We start from the raw sequence: 23,292 nt of genomic DNA on the forward strand, positions 1-23,292 counted from the left end.
ATCACTTACATTATCTAATATAATGTAAACACTTTGTAAATAGTAATAAATACAGCGTAAACACTATAGAAATAGTTGCCAGCTTGAGACAAATCCAAGTTTTGCTTTTTGGAAATTGTCAAATTTTTTTCCCTGAATACTCTTTGTCTTGGGTTGGCTGAATCTGTAGATGATGAGGATTAACTGTACTAAGCAAAAAAAAAAAAAAAAAAAAACCAGAAGCAGTTTTTTATCTTACTGATCAAAACATGGTCACTAATTTTATTATTCTTTAGGTTACACATAGATTTTTGTATGTACATTTTATAACTAAAATTTGGGGGCAAAAAGAAAATATAAGCTAAATCAAGATACTTTTTACTGTTGTTCAACAATAACATAAGTAGGTTTTTAGATAATAAATTACTTGAATGATGAAGGGAAGGAACATAGTTAAAAGAAGGCAGGATTACCAAAAAGAACAAAGATACTTTGCAGAAGTAAAAATTCAGCATAGATGATGAGGAAGAGAGTGACATTACTATATGCAGAGTCACGGTTGTTACTGTTTTAGAAATCATTACAGATAAGTACAACACTGCTTCACTCAAAACCATTTCAGATCGTGCTGACTTTCCACAGTAAACTTTGAAATAGGATAATGTGTTTAATTATGAAAATACACATGAAAATGAATTTGTGTCTAAGGTTTTAAATAAAATAAAATTATACTTTTATTAATAGTTGAAATTATCAGAAATATTAAAATCTTACCCAGTAATCTCTTTTCCTAACTCACTGTTTTTCTTCTTTTCTTGGTCCAAGCTATTTTCCAGAGATTGTTTTAATTCAATGTATTTAATTGTTCCTTTTTATCCTCAGACTTAGAAAAAAAACAATTTAAGAAAATTATTTTTAAACACCTGGAGAGACTTATTCTTTCTTAAGAATATTATTTCTCATGGGCTCACAAGTTAACATGAATTTATAGTAAACACAGTTTTTAAACCTGATTTGATGCCAATAACAGATTTCAAAATGATGACTTTTCTTAAAACAACTTAAAATGATTTTTCATTTCATCATTTTTCTGGAATTTAAATTGCCAACATTTATTTGTTAAAAATAGAAACTTTTACACACAAAATACTAAATGTTAATGAAAGTTTTTTTAAAGACTGCCTATATTTACATTTTACTTCCTAGAGATGCTCTAAAATCATTTTCATCAATGGTTCAAGATATTCCAGGTTTTGTTAAGTCACACCTTACTAAAATAATCTTTGAAATTTGAAAAATTCCCATGCAACCCCCATCTCTTAAAAAAAAATCCAACAAATGAAAAATACATTCGTTCAGAAAAATGGTTCTATACAGACATAGTATTCATTCTTAATGAGGAGAACAAACTACAATATTTAAAATGATTCATTCTCAAAAATCTCACAGAAAGATCTGGATCACAAAAGAAACTCAAAATTCTCAATCAAATCATTACTCAAATTTCTGGACTCAAATAGATGTTTGTGTACCAATGTTCAAAGCAGCATTATTAACAATAGTCAGAAGGTGGAATTTCATTGACAGATGAATGAACAAACAAAATGTGGTCTATATAAAATATTGCTTTTGGACTGCCACAATTTTTTTAATTAAAATCTTACTATAAAAATCATTAATTTTATGAATTCAGTTGACTTCTTCTATAGAAGACTCACAGTACTAGTAGCAAGAAGTACCAATAAAAATACAATAAGCTAATCAATGAAACTTTTTACATTGTCCAACATATTCTTATATATTATTAGTAAAAAAAAAAAAAAGTTAAAATCCTTTCTCAGTATGACAGAAATTAAGAGGTTGACTTACTGATCTTGTACTTGACAGGTTCTTCTGAAGCTGTTCATTTTCGCCCGCTTGCTTTTTGACTGTAGTTTGTAACTCAGCATTTTCCATTTCAACCCTAAAATGCAGATTTTAAAATAATTATTTTCACACATAGGCTTTTTTTAAAGATTTTTTTTTTACATAGGCCATTTTCAAAGTCTTTATTGAATTGACTGCAATATTGCTTCTGTTTTATGTTTTGTTTTTTTGGCTGTGAGGCACATGGGGTCCTAGCTCCCCAACCAGGGATCAAACCCACACCCTCTGCCTTGGAAGGCATAGTTTTAACCCTTGGACTGTCACGGCATTCTTTCACACGTAGATTTTTAACATATCACACTGTTTTTGAACAAACATCTGCAGGTTCAATTACATAGGTTCTTAGAATTTTGAAAAGTAGATGATTTGGCAACTGTACTGTTTTTCTATTTGTGACTAATCACCTTCCCTGGTGGCTCAGATGGTAAAGAATCTGCTGGCAACACAGGAGACCCAGGTTCAATCCCTGAGTCAGGAAGATCCCCTGGAGAAGGGAATGGCAACCCACTCCAGGATTCTTGCCTGGAGAATTCCATGGACAAAGGAGCCTGGACGGCTAGAGTCCACGGGTTGCTAAGAGTCAGACATGACTGAGCGATTAAAACTTTCACTTTTCACTTGTGGATAATGTGCAAAATATGGAAATAATGGGGGGGGTAATTATGCATCTCAACACAGCTCAAAGGTGAAATGTTACACAGCTTCACGATAATGTGGTTATTATCACTGTTGATCTATTCTTAGATTATACTGTTTATCTGCTTTATATTTATTTTCAACGCTGCTTTAAATCGTACTTTTTGACATGATCCTGTGTTTTCCAGCACATCTCACAGCCTCTGTAAGTTGATCCTGTGCTTCTTGCAACAAAAAAAAAGAAAGAAAAAACAACTGTTTTAACTACTAATAACCTAGTAAACCCGCCATCATTGGTTTTTGTCTCTTGTCTGCATACTGTTAACAGCTACTTTCCTGCCATACAGCAGAGATGAGTTGTTACAAGAGACACCTTACAGTGCACAAAGTGAAAATATTTCCTGCCTGCCCTCTGCAGGTTACTGACCTCTCTTCCAGCACTCAAACACAACGTCATCCATGTTTTAAATCAGATTTTCTCAAATAAACACACAAATTTATAAACTACTCAAATGCGGAAAGACAGAAAACTACCTTATGGTAAACAATTTTTTTTTTTTAATCCAGGCTCCGCATCGGCCATCACTTTAAATATCCACATATGTAAATGACCACAGATCTTCCAGTAGTTATGACAGCTAACACTGCTGTTGGTGACAACCTGGTGTGAGGCAGTAGCTACACAGGAGCCAGAATGTGTGGGCCTCTGTCACAGTTCCATCAGTTCTGAGCTGCGTGTCCTAGAGCAAATCACTTAACCTTTCTGTATCTCAGTTTCTCCATCCATAAAATAGAGATAATGGTAGCATCAACCTCAGTGGGATGTTTGGAAGATTATATTGCGGAGTTTACATAATGTACTTGAGAGAAGGAAATGGCTCCAGTATTGCCAGAAGGAAACCTGCTCCAGTATTCTTGTCTGGAGAATCCCATGGACAGAGGAGCCTGGTGTGCTACTGTTCATGAGGTCACAAAGAACTGGACATGACTGAGTGACTAACCACATACATAAACTATTTAAAAGAGAAGTGGCATAGAATAAGAACTGTTTGTAATTGGTGTTATTACAGTCGCTGTATTTTATCTGCAAAACAATTTGATATATCAGGCAGATGTCATGCCAACAAAAGTCATTTTCAACACAAGTCACACTGAAATCCCTCTCCATACCATTACAAGTGGCAGTAAGGGTGAGCACGAGGCCCAGAACATATACATCCAGTACTTCAAAAATGTTCACTGACTCCACTAACCAACTAGCAGTGTTCTCCGCTTATAATAATTTGTAACTTACTTCCTCTCTGTACTACTCAGTGGACAATGACCATGGGTTAATATGCAAAGAGCACCTCCTGGATGGAGTGGTATAGAACTTAACATAACCATCAGAGGAAGGGTGAAGTCACTGCCATGGAAATGTTACCCTACTGCTAAATCAAAGTTCTGAATCAATTCATTCCCAGGAACTGTTAATGTCTAGCAAGTACTCAGATGAGAAAATTAAGGTTACAAGCTATGGGTATCAGAGAAGCCAACTCCAGAACCTCACAGCTGGTGAAAGGCTAGAAATCCATAAATCCCACTTCTGGCTACATAATGAAGGAAGGAAAATTTACATTTTTATTCCAGAGTCAGGGGAAAAAATGAGCATTTAATTGAACAATTCTATTCTATTAGACTAATAGAATTTAGTTTCTTAATAAAAGTTTTACTATACCAGTATCTCCAAGAAGAAATTATTGGTATGGTAAAAAGTAGTTAGTTGTATCCTAACAATTGTTAAGCTAAAATATTTTCTGTTTATGCAGACAAGTATTGTGCATATCAATAAATATTCCCTGTTAAACCAATGTATACTTAGACAAGATTCTCCCTCATGAAAAAAAAGGACAACAATATAAAATTAAGGGCTAAAATATTCTTCACAGACTAGATGAGAAAGGCTGAAGAGAAAAAGCTCAATGAGAACTGGACAGTCAGGAAAGCTCCATGGATGAGAAGAGACTGGGCACCAGGTCTGAATAAATGGAGGACTAACCCAAGAGAAAACAAAACTGTGAACACTGAAAGGACAGTCTGAGCAAAGGCCAAGAAAAGGTGAAATCAGCCAGTTAACTCTGAGGATAAAATCCAACCACAGGAAAAGAAAAGTGTGTCCACACAGAAACCTGTAATTCAGTGTTCACAGCAGCATTATTAATAGACTCAAAGTGGAAACAACCCAAAGCTTCATCAACTGGTGAATGGATAAACAGCTTAGCCACATACTGTTTATTGTTTGACAATTGACAGAAATAGAAGAAATGATAACATTCTATAATATGGATGAAAATCAAAAACATGACATCAAATGAGAAAAGCTCATCACAAAGGAGCACACACTATGTGATTCCATTTATAAGAAAGCCCAAGACAGATACTACACTGGTGTTTGCCTGGGGCTGAGGGAGATTGGGGGGCCATGAGGGGCAGCTAAGGGATGCAGGGTTTCCTTTTTGGGGTGATGGAAAGGCTCTAAAATTGGTCACAGGTGACACCTTTCTACACTAAGAGATAGTGAACAACACATTTTCAGTGGGTGAATTATATGATACATGAATTATATTTCAATAGCTTTTTTTAAAAATTCAATGGCAGAGTCTAAATAATTTTCTTAATTCTCTATTTTGGATGTACATACTATATACCATCTGAGTACCTCCAGGCTTTTATAATATATCTAAAATGAAAAGATGGCAAAGCTTAACTTCAACTAGTTTGTATAATACCCTTTCCGCACAAATTATTCTGAAATCTATGAAATAAATATATATATAAAACTCTACAGTCATTGACATAAGTGAAGATGAGAAAAGATAATTTCCTGAAACATTCCATTAAACATCCTCTGATTTTATCTGGCTTGCCTTACCATCTTTTCCAATGAGTCGACTGAACTGAACTGACTGACTGCCTGCCTTATCATGGCAATACAGGTATCACACACAAAAAATGTATTGTTTCAAAGAAATAGTCTCTCAACTTCTGTGAAGAATGCTGCACAATTCTTAACTTTTCTAAGGGTAAATAATGTAAGAAAAAATATATAATGCAAATGGCAGAATGAAAGTCAAGTTTTAGAAATGAGTGCATTAAAAAGATAATAAAATTGTAGTATATTACTTGCAATGAAAATACAAAAGAAAGCTGTCCATGAAAACGAGTGTCCTAAAACACTTTATCCTACATATAAACAGTCAACATATTCACTTTCATACACACCTGACTTGTGAGTTGACATAACTTCTTCTTTAAATCCTGTGCCTCAGCTTCTAAGTTGGCATGATAACGTGGCAACCTCCAGTGACGCCTATGACATAAACTGCTTTTTGAGGGTATCAGCCAGTTCTTGTTGAAGTTGTCTCACAACTGCCTAATAAGATGCTCTGTCACTGAGTTCATCAAATCACTTTACTATTATATTATGTTAATAATAGATAACTCCAACATAGGTACTTTGAAAATTATCACCACAGACAGCAACTCACTTTCTTTTTCCTCCTCACTGAGTTTGGTTACAGCTACAGAAGGGGCCACCCTCCAGCCTTCCTGATATTAAGTTACTCAGACAAAGGATGTGGCCCCACTGTCCATGCCCTGCCCCTCCCAATAAATGTGCACAGCTTCACCACCTCACGTCCGGAAAGAAATGAGCGTGTAGGTGGGAAAAGTGATGGAAAATTCCACACTGCGGAAACATTTTCCTTTCCTTTTTTTATTAGAAGCTTTCATTAACTCAGAGATCTTCACATATTCCAACCAGTGCTCAGATGTTTCCAATAGATTCCTACCTCAGCAGAAAAATGAGGCCATTCCCTTGTTGCTTATCTATTTTATATCTAGTAGTATGTCTATATTAATCCCAAACTCCTAATTTATCCCTCTTCCCCAACTTTGCTCTTGGCTAACCATAAGGACCTACTGGAGAGCACAGGGAACTCTACTCAATATTCTGTAGTCACCTACCTTGGAAAAGGAACTGAAAAATAATGGATATATGTGTAGGAATAACTGAATCAATTTCCTGTACATCTGAAACTAACACAAAATTGTAAATCAACCATATTCCAATATAAAAGAAAAATGAAATTTTAAAAATGAGGTTGCTCCATGGCCTTCAAGGAACCTCGATATCCTGGCCTCCACCTGCCTCCAGACTGCAGCCCCTACGACCTTCTCCCTGACTCCATTCCTGCTGCTCACGAATCCTGTCATCCTTCATTTTTAGTGGACAAACTTGTATTCAAATGATACTAATTGATCCTTAAAACGAGAATTACGAGCAAATTGTTTGTAAAAATGCTCTAAGTAAATAACATAAATAGCAGTGGGAAGATTAAATCAGTAATAGTTTGGCTAAAGCTCACCACTCGAGTCCCAAATTATGATTCAATGACAAATAGATGCCTTTAAAGCATTGAGAGGTCATAAGAAAAAATGATTCAAGGCTGAAATTTTCCCAAATTAATTCAAATTGATATAAATAAAATTAAAATTATACCAACAAATATGACAAAAAGGTATGACAAGCTACTGAAGCCAAAGTACAATATATAAAATACATGAACCATGTACACCCGTGGTGGATTCATGTCAATGTATGGCAAAACCAATACAGTATTATAAAGTAAAATAAAGTAAAAATTAAGTTAAAAAAATAAAATAAAATACAGCATCTGGGAAACCTGGAATTGACTGTCAAGGTAATCCATGTAACTGAAAATTAATTTTGAAATATTCATTTTAGGTTTGAGCATTTCACTTCTCTGCTTCATCATGATACTGAAATGTGGTAACATAAAGATTAAAATTCTTATCCTAATAGTAAAAGAGTAAATTACTAACACTATCTATATTAACAATTTAGAACTGAATCTCTTAACATTTCATAAGCAATACGATGCTCTACTCAAAGTAAAGCATCTCTTGGGTCTAATTTTTATTTGCTGGATACAAGGTGTACTTTTAGGCTGGTTTAGAGACCACAGATTCACAGCCTATGTATTTTTTATGTTCAACTAGATTCAACATTTAGCCAGAATCAAGAATCACTGTGAACTTTCTTTCAGCAAGTATGAGAATTTCTTCTTCTGGATACTTACTTCTCTTTCTGCTTTCTCATTTTTGTACCAACACATTCTCTCTTTTAAATGATTACACTCCTTGATTAACTCCTTGTTTCTTTCCTCTAGCATCAGAAATTGTTTCTCACGTTCGGCCTGAAGTTTTCTCACGATCTGTTGAAACTGGTCTTGGATGCTAATGATCGTTTTCTCTTTACTGTCAGCTCTGTTTTGTGCATCATCCAGTTGCTGTCGGAGCAACATGTTTTCACTCTGGAGTCAAGATAATCTCTCCTCTAAGGATTCCTGCTTTCCAATATATTTATTCACTTTGCCTTGTTCATTCTGATACGTGTGTTCAGTTTCCTGCTTTTGACACTCTGTTTGGCTTAGGTCTCTCTGGACACGTTCTAACATCAAAATCTTTCCTCTGAGAGAATTTCTTGTGTGATAAAGCTTAATTTCTAGGTGATTGAACTTACTTTTCCGCTCTAGAAAGTTGCTGGGAAAGCATCTCGTTGTTATCTTTCAGGTTAGCCACATCGGTCTTCATTTTGTCCTGCAAGTGTAACCACTCATCTCTTGCTCTCTGGAAGGCAAGTTCCAGGTCTCTTTCTGATGTCTGACATTGATCATGATCGTGTGAGGCAGCAGCCAGTCTAGAACGGTAGGATTCCACTTCCGTTTCCAGTCTTCGTTTGCTTTCTTTTTCATTCTCCAGCTTAGAGTTTAGCATTGTATTCCCAGCTGATGGAGCATTAACCTGACTTAATATACTGTGATATAGTCTTTGTTGACATTTCCTCATTCAGTTTTATTGCCTTTTGAAGATCATCATTCTTTCCTTTTACAATTTCAATGTCATCAAAATATTTCTTTTCCTTTTCCCGGTGCTGATGTTTCACTGCGTCTATCTCCAGTCTCAACGTGGCAATTTCATCCTGCAGCACGTGGTTCCCGCACAACAGGTCTTTTGCTTCTTCACAACTATCAGAAACCTAAGTGAAACAAAGGAGACTTTAATTAGTACTCAATAAAGAAGTGATGGAATTCCAGTGGAGCTATTTCAAATCCTGAAAGATGATGCTGTCAAAGTGCTGCACTCAATATGTCAGCAAGTCTGGAAAACTCAGCAGTGGCCACAGGACTGGAAAAGGTCAGTTTTCATTCCAATCCCAAAGAAAGCCAATTCCAAAGAATGCTCAAACTACCACACAATTGCACTCATCTCACATGCTAGTAAAGTAATACTCAAAATTCTCCAAGCCAGGCTTCAGCAATACGTGAACCATGAACTTCCTGATGTTCAAGCTGGTTTTAGAAAAGGCAGAGGAATCAGACATCAAATTGCCAACATCCACTGGATCATCAAAAAAGCAAAAGAGTTCCAGAAATACATCTATTTCTACTTTGTTGACTATGCCAAAGCTTTTGACTGCGTGGATCACAATAAACTGTGGAAAATTCTGAAAGAGATGGGAATACCAGACCACCTTACCTGCCTCTTGAGAAATCTGTATGCAGGTCAGGAAGCAACAGTTAGAACTGGACATGGAACAACAGACTCGTTCCAAATAGGAAAAGGAGTACGCCAAGGCTGTATATTGTCACCCTACTTATTTAACTTCTATGCAGAGAACATCATGAGAAATGCTGGACTGGAAGAAACACAAGCTGGAATCAAGATTGCTGGGAGAAATATCAATCACCTCAGATATGCAGATGACACCACCCTTATGGCAGAAAGTGAAGAGGAACTAAAAAGCCTCTTGATGAAAGTGAAAGAGGAGAGTGAAAAAGTTGGCTTAAAGCTCAACATTCAGAAAACAAAGATCATGGCATCCAGTCCCATCACTTCACGGGAAATAGATGGGGAAACAGTGGAAACAGTATCAGACTTTATTTTTGGGGGCTCCAAAATCACTGCAGATGGTGACTGCAGCCATGAAATTAATAGATGCTTACTCCTTGGAAGAAAAGTTATGACCAACCTAGATAGCATATTCAAAAGCAGAGACATTACTTTGCCGATAAAGGTCCGTTTAGTCAAGGCTATGGTTTTTCCTGTGGTCATGTATGGATGTGAGAGTTGGACTGTAAAGAAGACTGAGTGCTGAATAATTGATGCTAAAGCTGAAACTCCAGAACTTTGGCCACCTCATCCGAAGAGTTGACTCATTGGAAAAGACTTTGATGCTGGGAGGGATTGAGGGCAGGAGGAGCAGGGGACGACCAAGGATGAGATGCCTGGATGGCATCACTGACTCAATAGATGTGAGTCTGAGTGAACTCCGTGAGTTGGTGATGGACAGGGAGGCCTGGCATGCTGCGATTCATGGGGTTGCCAAGAGTCGGACACGACTGAGCAACTGAACTGAAAGTGACATTTCATGATTTCCTCTCAAATGAAAAACTAACCTCTATGTTTATACAATGAAAAGACTACACGAAGTGTGTCTCCAAATGGAAAAAATAAGGTTCAAACTCAGACTTTATACATGCACAAATACCTAAAAGTTCAAAAATTTAATTGAAGACAATGAATCCATGAAAGTAAAAAAGAAACCCCAAGAGACTTTTCAAGAAGCTCAGAACTGGAAAGGCTTTTCTTTGAATTACAATGAACTTGGGAAGGCTTAAACAAAAGATGTATAGATCTGACTACACTTAAAAATTGCATCTGCTATGGTTTATTTGTACAATGGAATACTACTATGCCATATAAAAATGAAATGCTATTTGTAGCAACAGGAATGTTGGACCTCGACATTATCACACTAAGTGAAGTAAGTCAGACAAAGACAAGTATTATATCATACTGCTGACATGTGGAATCTAAAAATGAACTTATTTACAAAACAAAAAGATCTTCACAGACACCGAAAACAAACTTACGGTCACCATAGGTGAAAGGGAGGTATGGGAAGGGAGAAATTAGGATGTTGGGATTAACATATACACATCAGTATATATGAAATATATGAATTGTTACTTTTGAACTGTAGTGTTGGAGAAGACTCTTGAGAGTCCCTTGGACTGCAAGGAGATCCAACAAGTCCATCTTAAAGGAAATCAGTTCTGAATGTTCATTGGAAGGACTGATGGTAAAGCTGAAACTCCAATACTTTGGCCACCTGATGGGAAGAACTGACTCATTTGAAAAGACCCTGAAGCTGGGAAAGACTGAAGGTGGGAGGAGAAGGGGATGACAGAGGATGAGATGATTGGAATGGTATCACCAACTCAGTGGACATGGTTTGAGTCAACTCTGGGAGTTGGTGATGGACAGGGAGGCCTGGTGTGCTGCAGTCCATGGGGTCGCAAAGAGTCAGACACGACTCAACTGAAACTGAACTGATATATAAAATAACCAACAAGGATCAACATAAGGAACTACACTTAATAGTCTACAAGAAAAATCCTCTGCCCATGGAGTTCTCCAGGCAAGAATACTGGAGTGGGTAGTCATTTCCTTCTCCAGAGGACCTTGCCAACCCAAGGATCAAACCCAGGTCTCCTGTATTGCAGGCGGATTCTTTACAGTATGAGCCAGCAGGGAAGCCCTATATATGTGTGTGTGTATATATATATATATATATATACACACACACATATACATATATAGCTGAACCACTGTGCTGAATACCTGAAACAACATAATACTGTAAATTAACTATAATTCAATGAACAGCACTACTTGCCAGCTTTAAAAACACTGCATCTGATACCTAACCTACACAGCTACCTCACAGTAACAGCTTAGCTCTCTATATATTTAAATAGACTAAATTTCATAAAAAAAACTTTTCTGAGACGATGCTATCTTTCTAACATTTTTACAGTCAATTAGAAGAATTATCCCTTTTGATAACTGTACTAAGCACTTCTACAAACATCAATTAACTCATTAGCTATAATTCTGGAAAGGAAGAAGTTAAAAATATAAATAAGCTGCAGGCTTTTCGCCAGGTCTTCTGACTCTAGTAGTCCTCTTACATCAAACCACAGTTACTTCTTTAGTACAAACATACAAAGTAAGCCTCTTATGTCACTCATGGTACACACACTAATGGTAAATAAAGTAAAATGTAGAGAGCTCTTCTTAAAAAATCATGAGATTATTTGCTACAGCAATAACTTTCATTATCTCTTCATAATGTTTAAAATAGTAACATGGGGGAAATACAATGAAAAACACAATAATCATCACTAATATATATTATGGCATATCTATCACTGTTTTCAAAATTCCCTGTACTGAAACAGGACACACAGAGCAGAGTGCTCATCTTCTCACAAGTAGAAGAATGACATCCAAAATGTGGCCTCAGAACTGCCTATAGATTCCTCCTTACCATCAGGGAAGTGATAAACTAACCTAGTGATCTTCTGAGGAAATGACATCACTACCAACAACCAGAATATCTGTCAGTAGCAAAGTGTGTTTTCTTTAGAGGGGGAGGGGGACTTTTATAAGTTTGTTCTATAGAAACAACTTTTTAAGGTGTTCAAAAGTGTTTTAACAACTGATGGCACAGTTTTTACGAATTGAAAACCTGTAAATGATGTGAAAAGATCATTGATAGGGTACTGGTTAAAGAAATGACAGTGAAGCCAAGAACGGACTCTGATTTAGACACTGAAGATGATGCCGTGCATGGAGAGACCGACACGTTCACTCCGAGGCAGAGGGACTTGGTTGGGTAGTGAGGTCGATGGTGGACCACACACGGTCTTCCTTGCCTAAACCACAATCAGGGTGCCAGCTCTTCCAAGATAGTTGCAAAAACTTTGAGATCAATTCCTATGGAAAATATTAAAGGCCTCTCCTTGGATGAGGCCATTGTGTGTCACTACCTATCTGCAGCAGACAAACGGATTTGAATTACAAATATTACTTAATCCAACAGATGGAAAATGTTTCCCTCCTCAAAATATAGATATATAGGCCTTCAAAATCCTCTACACTTTCTATGATGTGTAGTGTTGGTTTCTAAAATATATACATACACAGAGACATATACACCTATTTGAAAATGACTATAGAAAATACCTCAGTTCATTTCCTTATTAGCCATTTCTATATCTTTTTTTTATTTTTGGCAAGGTGATTAGCCAGAATTCCATCCTGTAACATTCTGGCATTCCATTCTCGAGAAAGCTGCTTCTGAGTGTCATTTTGCTCTTCTATAACCTGGAGAGACATTATATGAAGTTTTGGGCCTATACATTAAAAAAAAAAAAAAAAAAGTTAAAAGCTTAGGAGAAGAATCTAAAATGAAAAAAAAAAAAAACCTGTTTAAAGGAAGTAGCCTTTTTAAGCACAAGGATTCCCAGATGAATAACTCAGATCTTAATTTAAATGCCTGTTAAATTTATCACAGAGCAAAAACATAGGCAGACATAGTATTGTGAAGGAAAATTTCTTTACAAAGCACCTAACTAGTTTCTTCACAGTGTCAACGCAAGTTAGCTTGTATTTTAACATAAAAAAGCCAAAATTAATACATGGATTGGAATTAAGAATACTACTTTGTCTAATTTATCAAAAATGCCAACCATTATGTTAATGATTAAGCTTGATTTATGTCCATTCCTCCACTCAGAAAACATACACAGACCATCTATGAGAAGCCAAGAATGGCAAGAAATTAATAACTTAAGCTCTAAATGTCACAGTTCATTCTTCAGATAACAATTTTGTTCTAAACCTAAAAATACATATTAAATTAAAGGGATACTATACATAATATTGACATAGTGTCAGAAATTTGAAAATTTCACCAAAGATTGTTCTACCTGATTCAGATCATTTCTCACAGTCTTCAGTTCCATTTCCAGTGCTCTGAGAGTGAGTTCAAGTTGCTGTTTCATTTCAACTTCTTTACTATATTGGTCTTCCTCTTCAGTTCAGTTCAGTTGCTCAGTCCTGTGTGACTCTTTGCGACCCCAATGCCATTCTCCTGAATCATCCCACCCTCTCCCTCTCCCACAGAGTCCAGCAGACTGTCCTATACATCTGTGTTTCTTTTGCTGTCTCGCATAGTGGGTTATTGTTACCATCTTTCTAAATTCCATATATATGTGTTAGTATACTGTATTGGTGTTTTTCTTTCTGGCTTACTTTACTCTGTATAATCGGCTCCAGTTTCAGCCACCTCATTAGAACTGATTCAAATGTATTCTTTTTAATGGCTGAGTAATACTCCGTTGTGTATATGTACCACAGCTTTCTTATCCATTCGTCTGCTGATGGACATCTAGGTTGTTTCCAGGTCCTGGCTATTATAAACAGTGCTGCGATGAACACTAGGGTACACGTGTCTCTTTCAGTTCTGGTTTCCTCCGTGTGTATGCCCAGCAGTGGGATTGCTGGGTCATAAGGCAGTTCTATTTCCAGTTTTTTAAGGAGTCTCCACACTGTTCTCCATAGTTTGAGTTCCCTGAGTCATACAGCAAATTCCCCCTGGTTGACTATTTACAAATGTCAGTGTACATGTATCCATGCTGCTCTCTCCATTCATCTCACCCTCTCCCTCTTGTTCCCCACCCTTGTCCGTAAGTCTGTTCTCTATGTCTGCATCTCTGTTGTTGCTATGTGAACAGATTCGTCAGACCCATCCTTCTAGATTCCATGTTTTTCTCTTTCTGACTGACTTCCCTCTTTAATATGCTCTAGGTTCATCCCCTTCATTAGAACGGACTCAAATATGTTCCTTTTTATGGCTGCATTCCATACAGGCTCTGATTGTTCCTTAGCCATGTTTTGAGGAGGGTCATGGAGCTATTCTGCTCCATTTCATTTTGGGCCTCCAGTCTGAGTGCTCACAGCAGAGCTGCTTCTGGGTGAGCCCTCTGAGGTCTGTGAGCGCGGGGCTGCCCGCTCTTCTCTGGCGGCCCGCAGGGGGCGCCAAACCCCCTCTGACCCGCGGGGGCAGGACGCTTTGCCTTCAGACTGGGCTCGGTGACCAGCTGGTGGGAGCTTTGTCTCCTCAGGGCCCTCAGGGCTCGGGCTCCTGGATAACGGGGCATGGCGACCCCATGAATCCCAGCACTGCTCCCTAATTTTTTCATACAACATATCAGCATTTCTTCTCTGCTCTTCTTGCTTTAAGCTGAACCTGCAAAATTTATACAGCTTTTCTTAGAAAATCATGAGATTATTCATTGCTATAATAACTTTCATTCCCTCTACATAATGTTTAAAATAGTAAAATGGGGGAAAATATAATGAAAAACACAATAATTCTTACAGTTTTCATGCAGAGGGTTAAGAATAAAACTCCATCCATTATTTTTTTCTGTCTTGAGAAAAATGACTACTGTATACATCTGTGCATGGGAATGTAAAGTAATATAAACTTCTTAAAGAATAGTTTAGAAATATAGATCACAGACCTTTTTTAAGTTCTCATACTTTGACCAAATAATACAATATTATTAAAGAAAATATTCAAAATAATTAGAAAGGTAGAAATGAATTTATAGAAAAAAGCATTTCCTGTAGTATTAAATATAATACAGAAAGTGAAAAACAACCAAAAGTCAATGTGCTAAATAATTAATAAGGTTTCCATTATGGTGGACTTCTTTATGGTCATGAAAATGATGATTAGGAAAAACATACATTGTTATTAGAAGCATTCACTGTTAAGAACCTGCTATATTTCCAAGAATTTCACACTCCACAATACTAGTACCACTTTCTCCTCTGTAAAATCCTAGAGGATAAGCTAGTCCTTATAACACGTCTACATCTCTGCAGTATTAAAGGAAACAATAGTTCAAATATTTCTTTAAAAGCGAGATGTACAGTACCTCAAGCTGCCGAGCTCTTGTTCCCACTCCACTTTCTGATGTTCTAACTGTGATTTCACTTCTTTGGTTTCTGACAGCTCTTTCTGTAGCCCACAAACCTTACTTTCCACTTTTTTAATCTTTCCACTAAGCAGTTCACAGTCGCTCTTTTTTAAGTCCCACTAATCTTTCATACATGTGCAAAATGATGGGTTTTACTTCAATTTCTGTTAGATGATCTAGAGGATGACCTTCACTGATGTTCTTCCATGTAGGTGACCAGTTTTCCTGTCACTGTTTCTTAAGAAGACTGCCATTTCCTCTTCGCTCACTCCTGGTTTGATTTTCATGAACTGACCACATACATGTGGCTTCATCCCTGGGTTCTATTCTTTCCTGGAGTCCATGTGTCTATGTTCCTGCCAGTTCCTCACTGGGATGGTTACTACAGCTCCTTGATGTACTTTGAAGTCGAAGAGGAAGATGCCTCCAGCTGTGTTCATCATTGTCAGATTCTTTTTGGCCGTTTAAGGTCCTGTTCAATATTCAGATCAGTTCGGTCACTCAGTCGTGTCTGACTCTTTGCGATCCCATGAATTTCAGCATGTCAGGGTTCCCTGTCCATCACAAACTCCGGGAGTTCACTCAGACTCACGTCCATCGAGTCGGTGATGCCATCCAGCCATCTCATCCTCCCTCGTCCCCTTCTCCTCCTGCCCTCAATCCCTCCCAGCATTAGAGTCTTTTCCAGTGAGTCAACTCTTCACATGAGGTGGCCAAAGAACTGGAGTTCAGCTTTAGCATCATTCCTTCCAAAGAACATCCAGGGCTGATCTCCTTCAGAATGGACTGGTTGGATCTTGTTCCAGTCGAAGGGACTTTCAAGAGTCTTCTCCAAAACCACAGTTCAAAAGCATCAATTCTTCAGCGCTCAGCTTTCCTCACAGCCCAACTCTCACATCCATACACGACCACTGGAAAAACCAAAGCCTTGACTAGACAGACCTTTATTGGCAAAGTAATGTCTCTGCTTTTCAATATGGTATCTAGGTTACTCAAACTACTGCACAATTGCACTCATCTCACATGCTAGTAAAGTAATGCTCAAAATTCTCCAAGCCAGGCTTCAGCAATACGTGAACCGTCGACTCCCTGATGTTCAAGCTGGTTTTAGAAAAGGCAGAGGAACCAGACATCAAATTGCCAACATCCACTGGATCATCAAAAAAGCAAGAGAGTTCCAGAAATACATCTATTTCTGCTTTATTGACTATGCCAAAGCTTTTGACTGCGTGGATCACAATAAACTGTGGAAGATTCTGAAAGAGATGGGAATACCAGACCACCTTACCTGTCTCTTGAGAAATCTGTATGCAGGTCAGGAAGCAACAGTTAGAACTGGACATGGAACAACAGACTGGTTCCAAATAGGAAAAGGAGTATGCCAAGGCTGTATATTGTCACCCTACTTATTTAACTTCTATGCAGAGAACATCATGAGAAATGCTGGACTGGAAGAAACACAAGCTGGAATACAGATTGCTGGGAGAAATATCAATAACCTCAGATATGCAGATGACATCACCCTTATGGCAGAAAGTGAAGAGGAACTAAAAAGCCTCTTGAGGAAAGTGAAAGAGGAGAGTGGAAAAGTTGGCTTAAAGCTCAACATTCAGAAAACAAAGATCATGGCATCCAGTCCCATCACTTCACGGGAAATAGATGGGGAAACAGTGGAAACAGTGTCAGACTTTATTTTTTTGGGCCACAAAATCACTGCAGATGGTGACTGCAGCCATGAAATTAAAAGACGCTTACTCCTTGGAAGAAAAGTTATGACCAACCTAGATAGCATATTCAAAAGCAGAGCCATTACTTCGCTGATGAAGGTCCATCTAGTCAAGGCTATGGTTTTTCCAGGACTTCCCTGGTGGCTCAGACGGTAAAGTGTCTGTCTACAATACAGGAGACCCGGGTTCGATCCCTGGGTGGGGAAGATCTGCTAGAGAAGGAAATGGCAATCCACTCCAGTACTATTGCCTGGAAAATCTCATGGACAGAGGAGCCTAGTAAGCTACAGTCCATGGAGTTGCAAGAGTCGGACACGACTGAGCGACTTCACTTATTTCACTTATGGTTTTTCCAGTAGTCATGTATGGATGTGAGAGTTGGACTGTGAAGAAGGCTGAGCACCGAAGAATTGATGCTTTTGAACTGTGGTGTTGGAGAAGACTCTTGAGAGTCCCTCTGACTGCAAGGATATCCAACCAGTCCATTCTGAAGGAGATCAGCCCTGGGATTTCTTTGGAAGGAATGATGCTAAAGCTGAAACTCCAGTACTTTGGCCACCTCATTCGAAGAGTTGACTCTTTGGAAAAGACTTTGATGCTGGGAGGGATTGGGGGCAGGAGGAGAAGGGGATGACAGAGGATGAGATGGTTGGATGGCATCACTGACTCAATGGACGTGAATCTGAGTGAACTCCAGGAGTTGGTGATGGACAGGGAGGTCTGGTGTGCTGCGACTCATGGGGTCGCAAAGAATCGGACACTACTGAGCGACTGAACTGAACTGAAGTGAATCTTTCATACGCAAGAATCGTATCCCAGATTTTCAACAAGCTAACAGAATCTGCATGATAAAGAAAAAAAGATAAAAACAAACAAAAAAATTATGTGAGTAATTTTTGAGTATAATGGACTGTGCCTTTCACATTCACGCATCCAGGCATTGAAAAAATATTAAGTGGCTACAATGTGGAAGACATTATTCTAAGCTCGGCAATTAAAACAGACTCCCCTGGCTCTTGTTTAGCTTGAAGTATAGTAGAACAGAAAGATAAATAAAATAATTATGAACTCAGAGGGTACTTTAAGAAAAGAGTTCTATAATCACATAACAGAACTTGACATAGATTGGGTGCAGGAAAGATTTCCCTGGGGAAGAGTTGTCACATTGAGAAATGAAGGATGAGCAGGAAATAGTAACTAGAGTAGGAGGAACAACCCTGTGCACAGTCTCCAGCTGCCAAATGTTTTTAACCAAGACAGAGTGAACAGCTACTGATTTACCTTCCTGAGTGGGGCAAGCAAAAACGACAGCAAAAAACACATTAAACGATGATTTTCATGACAAAGGACTTTAAGGAATGAAAGACAATGATCCTGGAAACACAGGAGGTTAGCCTAAGGAACGCCCCAGCTCACTGCCTGGAGAGAATTTCCAGGCCCCGACACGGAGAGAAGGAATGGAAGCTGAGTCAACCAGACTCCCTGACAGGAGGTGATGAAGCTGACAGTCTGGTGAAACCAAAGTGGGCAGAGATCACAGATCAGAACCGCAGAGAGGAGAGAGTGGAACAGAGAGGAAAAGGACCCTGGAGATCTGAGGAGGAGCCGCTTGGCATTCAGCAGAGGAACGAACAGCGCCCATCTGGGAGAAACCACCTGAGACCAGGGAGAAACCACCTGAAAAGACTACAGGAACCTGTGACTGGTGCTCACTCAGTCCCAGGAATTCTATCTATTCTCATGAGCCAGGCTGGAAAAACTCCTAGGTACCAGCAGAATGAACAGGGTGGTCAGCAAGGTCTTGCTTCCAAGGCAGGAAATAATCAGCCCTAGCCCCAGGGTCCTTCTGGATGCACCTAACAAATCATAAGAAGCAAGAGCACAGAAGGATCTCTGAAAAACTCTCAATATTTGGAAACTAAATCACACAGATCTAAATAACCCTTGGATCAAAGAGGTAATGAAAAGAAGAATTACAAAATATTTTGAACTGAATGAAAATGAAAACACAAGACCAGCAGACATTTTAGGAAACTGATATGCTGATGCTAAAATTCATGTGGAAAGAAGGGTAAAAAATAAAACAAGATGAAGCTAGACAATTGTGACCTTTAACCATGAAGCAAAGAGAAGCAACAGTTGGGCTTTAAGCAAAGGGGTAACATGAAGAGATCTGAACTTTTAAAAATAGATAATAATTGTAGTTGCTGTGTGGACTGAGCTTCCGGGAGGTAGAATGGCAGGGAAAGAAGTTCTGAGATTATTTCAGTTATTCCAGGAGGAAAGTGATGCTAACCTGACCTTGGGTGAAGGCACTGGAAAGAAGAGTCAACAGAAGGTACAGTGAGTGAGAATGATCATAGGCCTGTGGCGCAGAGTATACACTCACGTTCATGTTCTTTTAATACAGAACCTACTTCTGAGATGCACAGCACTGTAACATATCCCTGGCTCTAGAGCAGTACTAGACAAGGTGTACATATATCACTACTACACCATACACAAACAGGCATTGGATTTATATTTACACTGCAGTCCTACCTGTACACGCTGTGTCAAGTTGTTCAATTAGCAACATGGAATTCTCATAGTAAAGCAACTCACCATCCTTGGAAGCTGTTTCAGATGACTGAGTTAAGTCATCAAGGTCATCCACAGAATTAATTTGTTCTTTCACCTATGCATAAATAATACTATTTCATAATGTCCTTAAAATACTTATAGAACATACTAACTGTACAAAGGTGATAAATATCTCTTCATTAAAGCAAAAACAGACACTTTTTAAAAGGACAGATTTTCTTTATCAAAAGGGTAACTTTATCAATGTGTTTCTAAATTAAGTTGTCAAAGTATATGTCTCTACAACAAAGCAAGATTTTATATTTTGCTACTATTCCTTTTCCAAAGTATTTTTTACTAGGAAAATATTTTTTATAGTTAACTTTTTCACTATACCTTGTTATTTTCATTAGATTTTATCTTTGCAGGCCTAAAAAAACAAATGATTCTTTTCAGGCTAATATTAAATACTTAAAAATACAAATACTTAAACTTTGTTTTTTATATAAAATCTTTGCATTTGCATTGGTAAGTAATATTTTTATAAAAGGATTAAAACAATAAAGAAGAGTAACATTAAAGGACAAACAAAATACATTTATAATATTAATAAAGCATTTAATTTAGATCAAAGAAAAGGAAAAACATAATATTACTTGCATTATGTGAAGGGAACCAGTATACCAGGATTTCTTGCAGTTATTATTTTCAATAAGAACTATGTTTCACAGCAATAAAACCTATCTGGGAAGTATTCCTTAAGTTCTTATAAGAAAGAAGCCCAGTTTTAATAACCATGATATTAGCCTTCTGAGGACATCCTATGCAACTGCTATGCATTATTATAAGCACTTTATATGTCTTAATGGTATTTTAATCCTCACAAATATTCTGGGAGATAGGTAATACATTAGGTCCTCTACATAGGAAGAAACGGAGCACAGAAAGGCTGAGTAAGTTGCCCAAGCCCACACAGCAGGTCACCAACAGACCCAGAGTTCAAACTCAGGAAATCTGGCTTCAACACTGCAGTTCAAAAATAAGACTTATTTAAAGTCTTATTAAGTAATATGATACCAAATGAGTCTATATTATTATTCCATGTCCAGTTATAACTATAAATAATAATTTCTGAATTTTAACACGTTTCTCAAAAAATAAAAAGACTTTAGAGGTAGACAATGTTGGAAATCTACTTTCACTAAACACGTGCTTTTGTAAAGAAATTCATCAGTAGGCATTCATTCAACCATTCTGCTGTTTATTCATGAATCTGATATACACTTATTGAGGACACAATACGTTTTGATAATACTCTTATTATGGGAAGCATAGTTTTTCTAATTTAGAACTTTATAAACCAAAATTAATTAATTTGTGAAAGATTTTCAGTAGTTTTTTTTTTTCTGCTGGATATAAACAAAAAATTTCCCTTTTCCTTAGAATCTACAAACAACTATGACGTTGATATGATGTAATGGTTCAGTGTACCTTACAAAATCATAGTTACTCACGATGTTACTATCAAATAGAATCATCAAGGAATGATCAAATCCTATTCAGTATAGCCTAAGGGTTTGTAAGTTCATGATTACATAATTTTTTATTTTATTTATTTTTTTTAATTTTTATTTTTACTTTATTTTACTTTACAATACTGTAATGGTTTTGCCATACATTGACATGAATCCACCACGGGTGTACATGTGTTCCCAAACTTGAACCCCCCTCCCACCTCCCTCCCTATAACATCTCTCTGGGTCATCCCCGTGCACCAGCCCCAAGCATCCTGTATCCTGTGTTGGACATAGACTGGCGATTCGTTTCTTACATGATAGTATACATGTTTCAATGCCATTCTCCCAAATCATCCCACCCTCTCCCTCTCCTTCAGAGTCCAAAAGTCCGCTCTACACATATGTGTCTCTTTTGCTGTCTCGCATACAGGGTCATCATTGCCATCTTTCTAAATTCCATATATATGTGTTAGTATACTGTATTGGTGTTTTTCTTTCTGGCTTACTTCTCTCTGTATAATCGGCTCCAGTTTCATCCATCTCATTAGAACTGATTCAAATGTATTCTTTTTAATGGCTGAGTAATACTCCATTGTGTATATGTACCACAGCTTTCTTAACCATTCATCTACTGATGGACATCTAGGTTGTTTCCATGTCCTGGCTATTATAAACAGTGCTGCGATGAACATTGGGGTATATGTGTCTCTTTCAATTCTGGTTTCCTTGGTGTGTATGCCCAGCAATGGGATTGCTGGGTCATAAGGCAGTTCTATTTGCAATTAAAATCTATGTAGGATAGAATTAGCTGAACTAATCATCCACACATGCAATTACATAGGAATATTACACTTCAGAACCAACAAACAAGCCCTTACCATAAAACTATATATAACAGAAGTATTATGTAAATTAGTTTACTGTAATAGTTTAAAGATAATGCCATACAATCAATAAGCTTTCTAATATTGAAAATGCAAACAAGATTAAACTCAATAAACACGTCCTCTGCTGGCTCATTTCTAACAACATACATACTCTAAAAGCTCCCATCTAACATAAAACAAGAAACTCCTTTGAACTCCACATTCCTCTTCAGTTACCATCTAGTTCTCTATTGCCTGTCCCAGCAAATATTCCCTACAGGGATGTTTACATGTATTCAGTACAGTCCAGCTTTCAAGGAGACTATTTACTGAAATGATTTCTGGCCAAAGGCATCAGTCTTCACTTTAATCTTTCAGCAGTGTTTGTCCACTATAGTTGAGGAATCTGTTGTCTTGGCCTATACACTATATTATGCTGCTCTATTTCCAGAAGAAGTAGTCAGTGCTTATTTCTTCCTCTAGAAATAAAGAATTTGTAGATATTACCTGTCATCATCCTGATCCACTTCACTTAAAATGCTGTCATCATTAACATGCAGCAGACCACCAGTCAGTGAATCGGTCTTTTCAAATATTGGTGCAATCACACATTCTTCTGGTGTCCATTTGCTATTGTCCTTTTTCTTTACTTCCTTCCTATGCATGCCAGGATCACTTTTTTAAAAATCCACAAAAAAAGTCAATATTTTCTAATAATTCAACTGATAAAGAATAAAGAAGCAATTCTTGTAAAATTCCTACTCTTACCCATCTTAAATCATTGATTAATTCACAAAGTAGTTATTAAGTACCAACCATATGCAAGAAAACACAAATTCTTGCCTCAAAGACAGATATACAATTATGATATGATGTGATATGTAAGAGTTGATATATGAAAGTGATCAGTGAAATAAGGAAGGCTTTACAGAAGAAGTGAAGAGAGAAGGTTACAAAGAAGAAAAAATGGAGAAAATCATTCTACTTGGAGATTAGAATACAGAGCACAAAGATCAGGCACGTGGCATCTAGTCTCTTTCCTAGGAACCTGGAAGGAAAAGTACGAAACACATGATAGAAAGCAGAGAGGTGCATCTTTGGAGAGACATTGGGAAGA

This window comes from Capricornis sumatraensis, unplaced genomic scaffold (assembly GCF_032405125.1).
Source record: "Capricornis sumatraensis isolate serow.1 unplaced genomic scaffold, serow.2 scaffold3, whole genome shotgun sequence".
Classification (NCBI taxonomy): domain Eukaryota; kingdom Metazoa; phylum Chordata; class Mammalia; order Artiodactyla; family Bovidae; genus Capricornis; species Capricornis sumatraensis.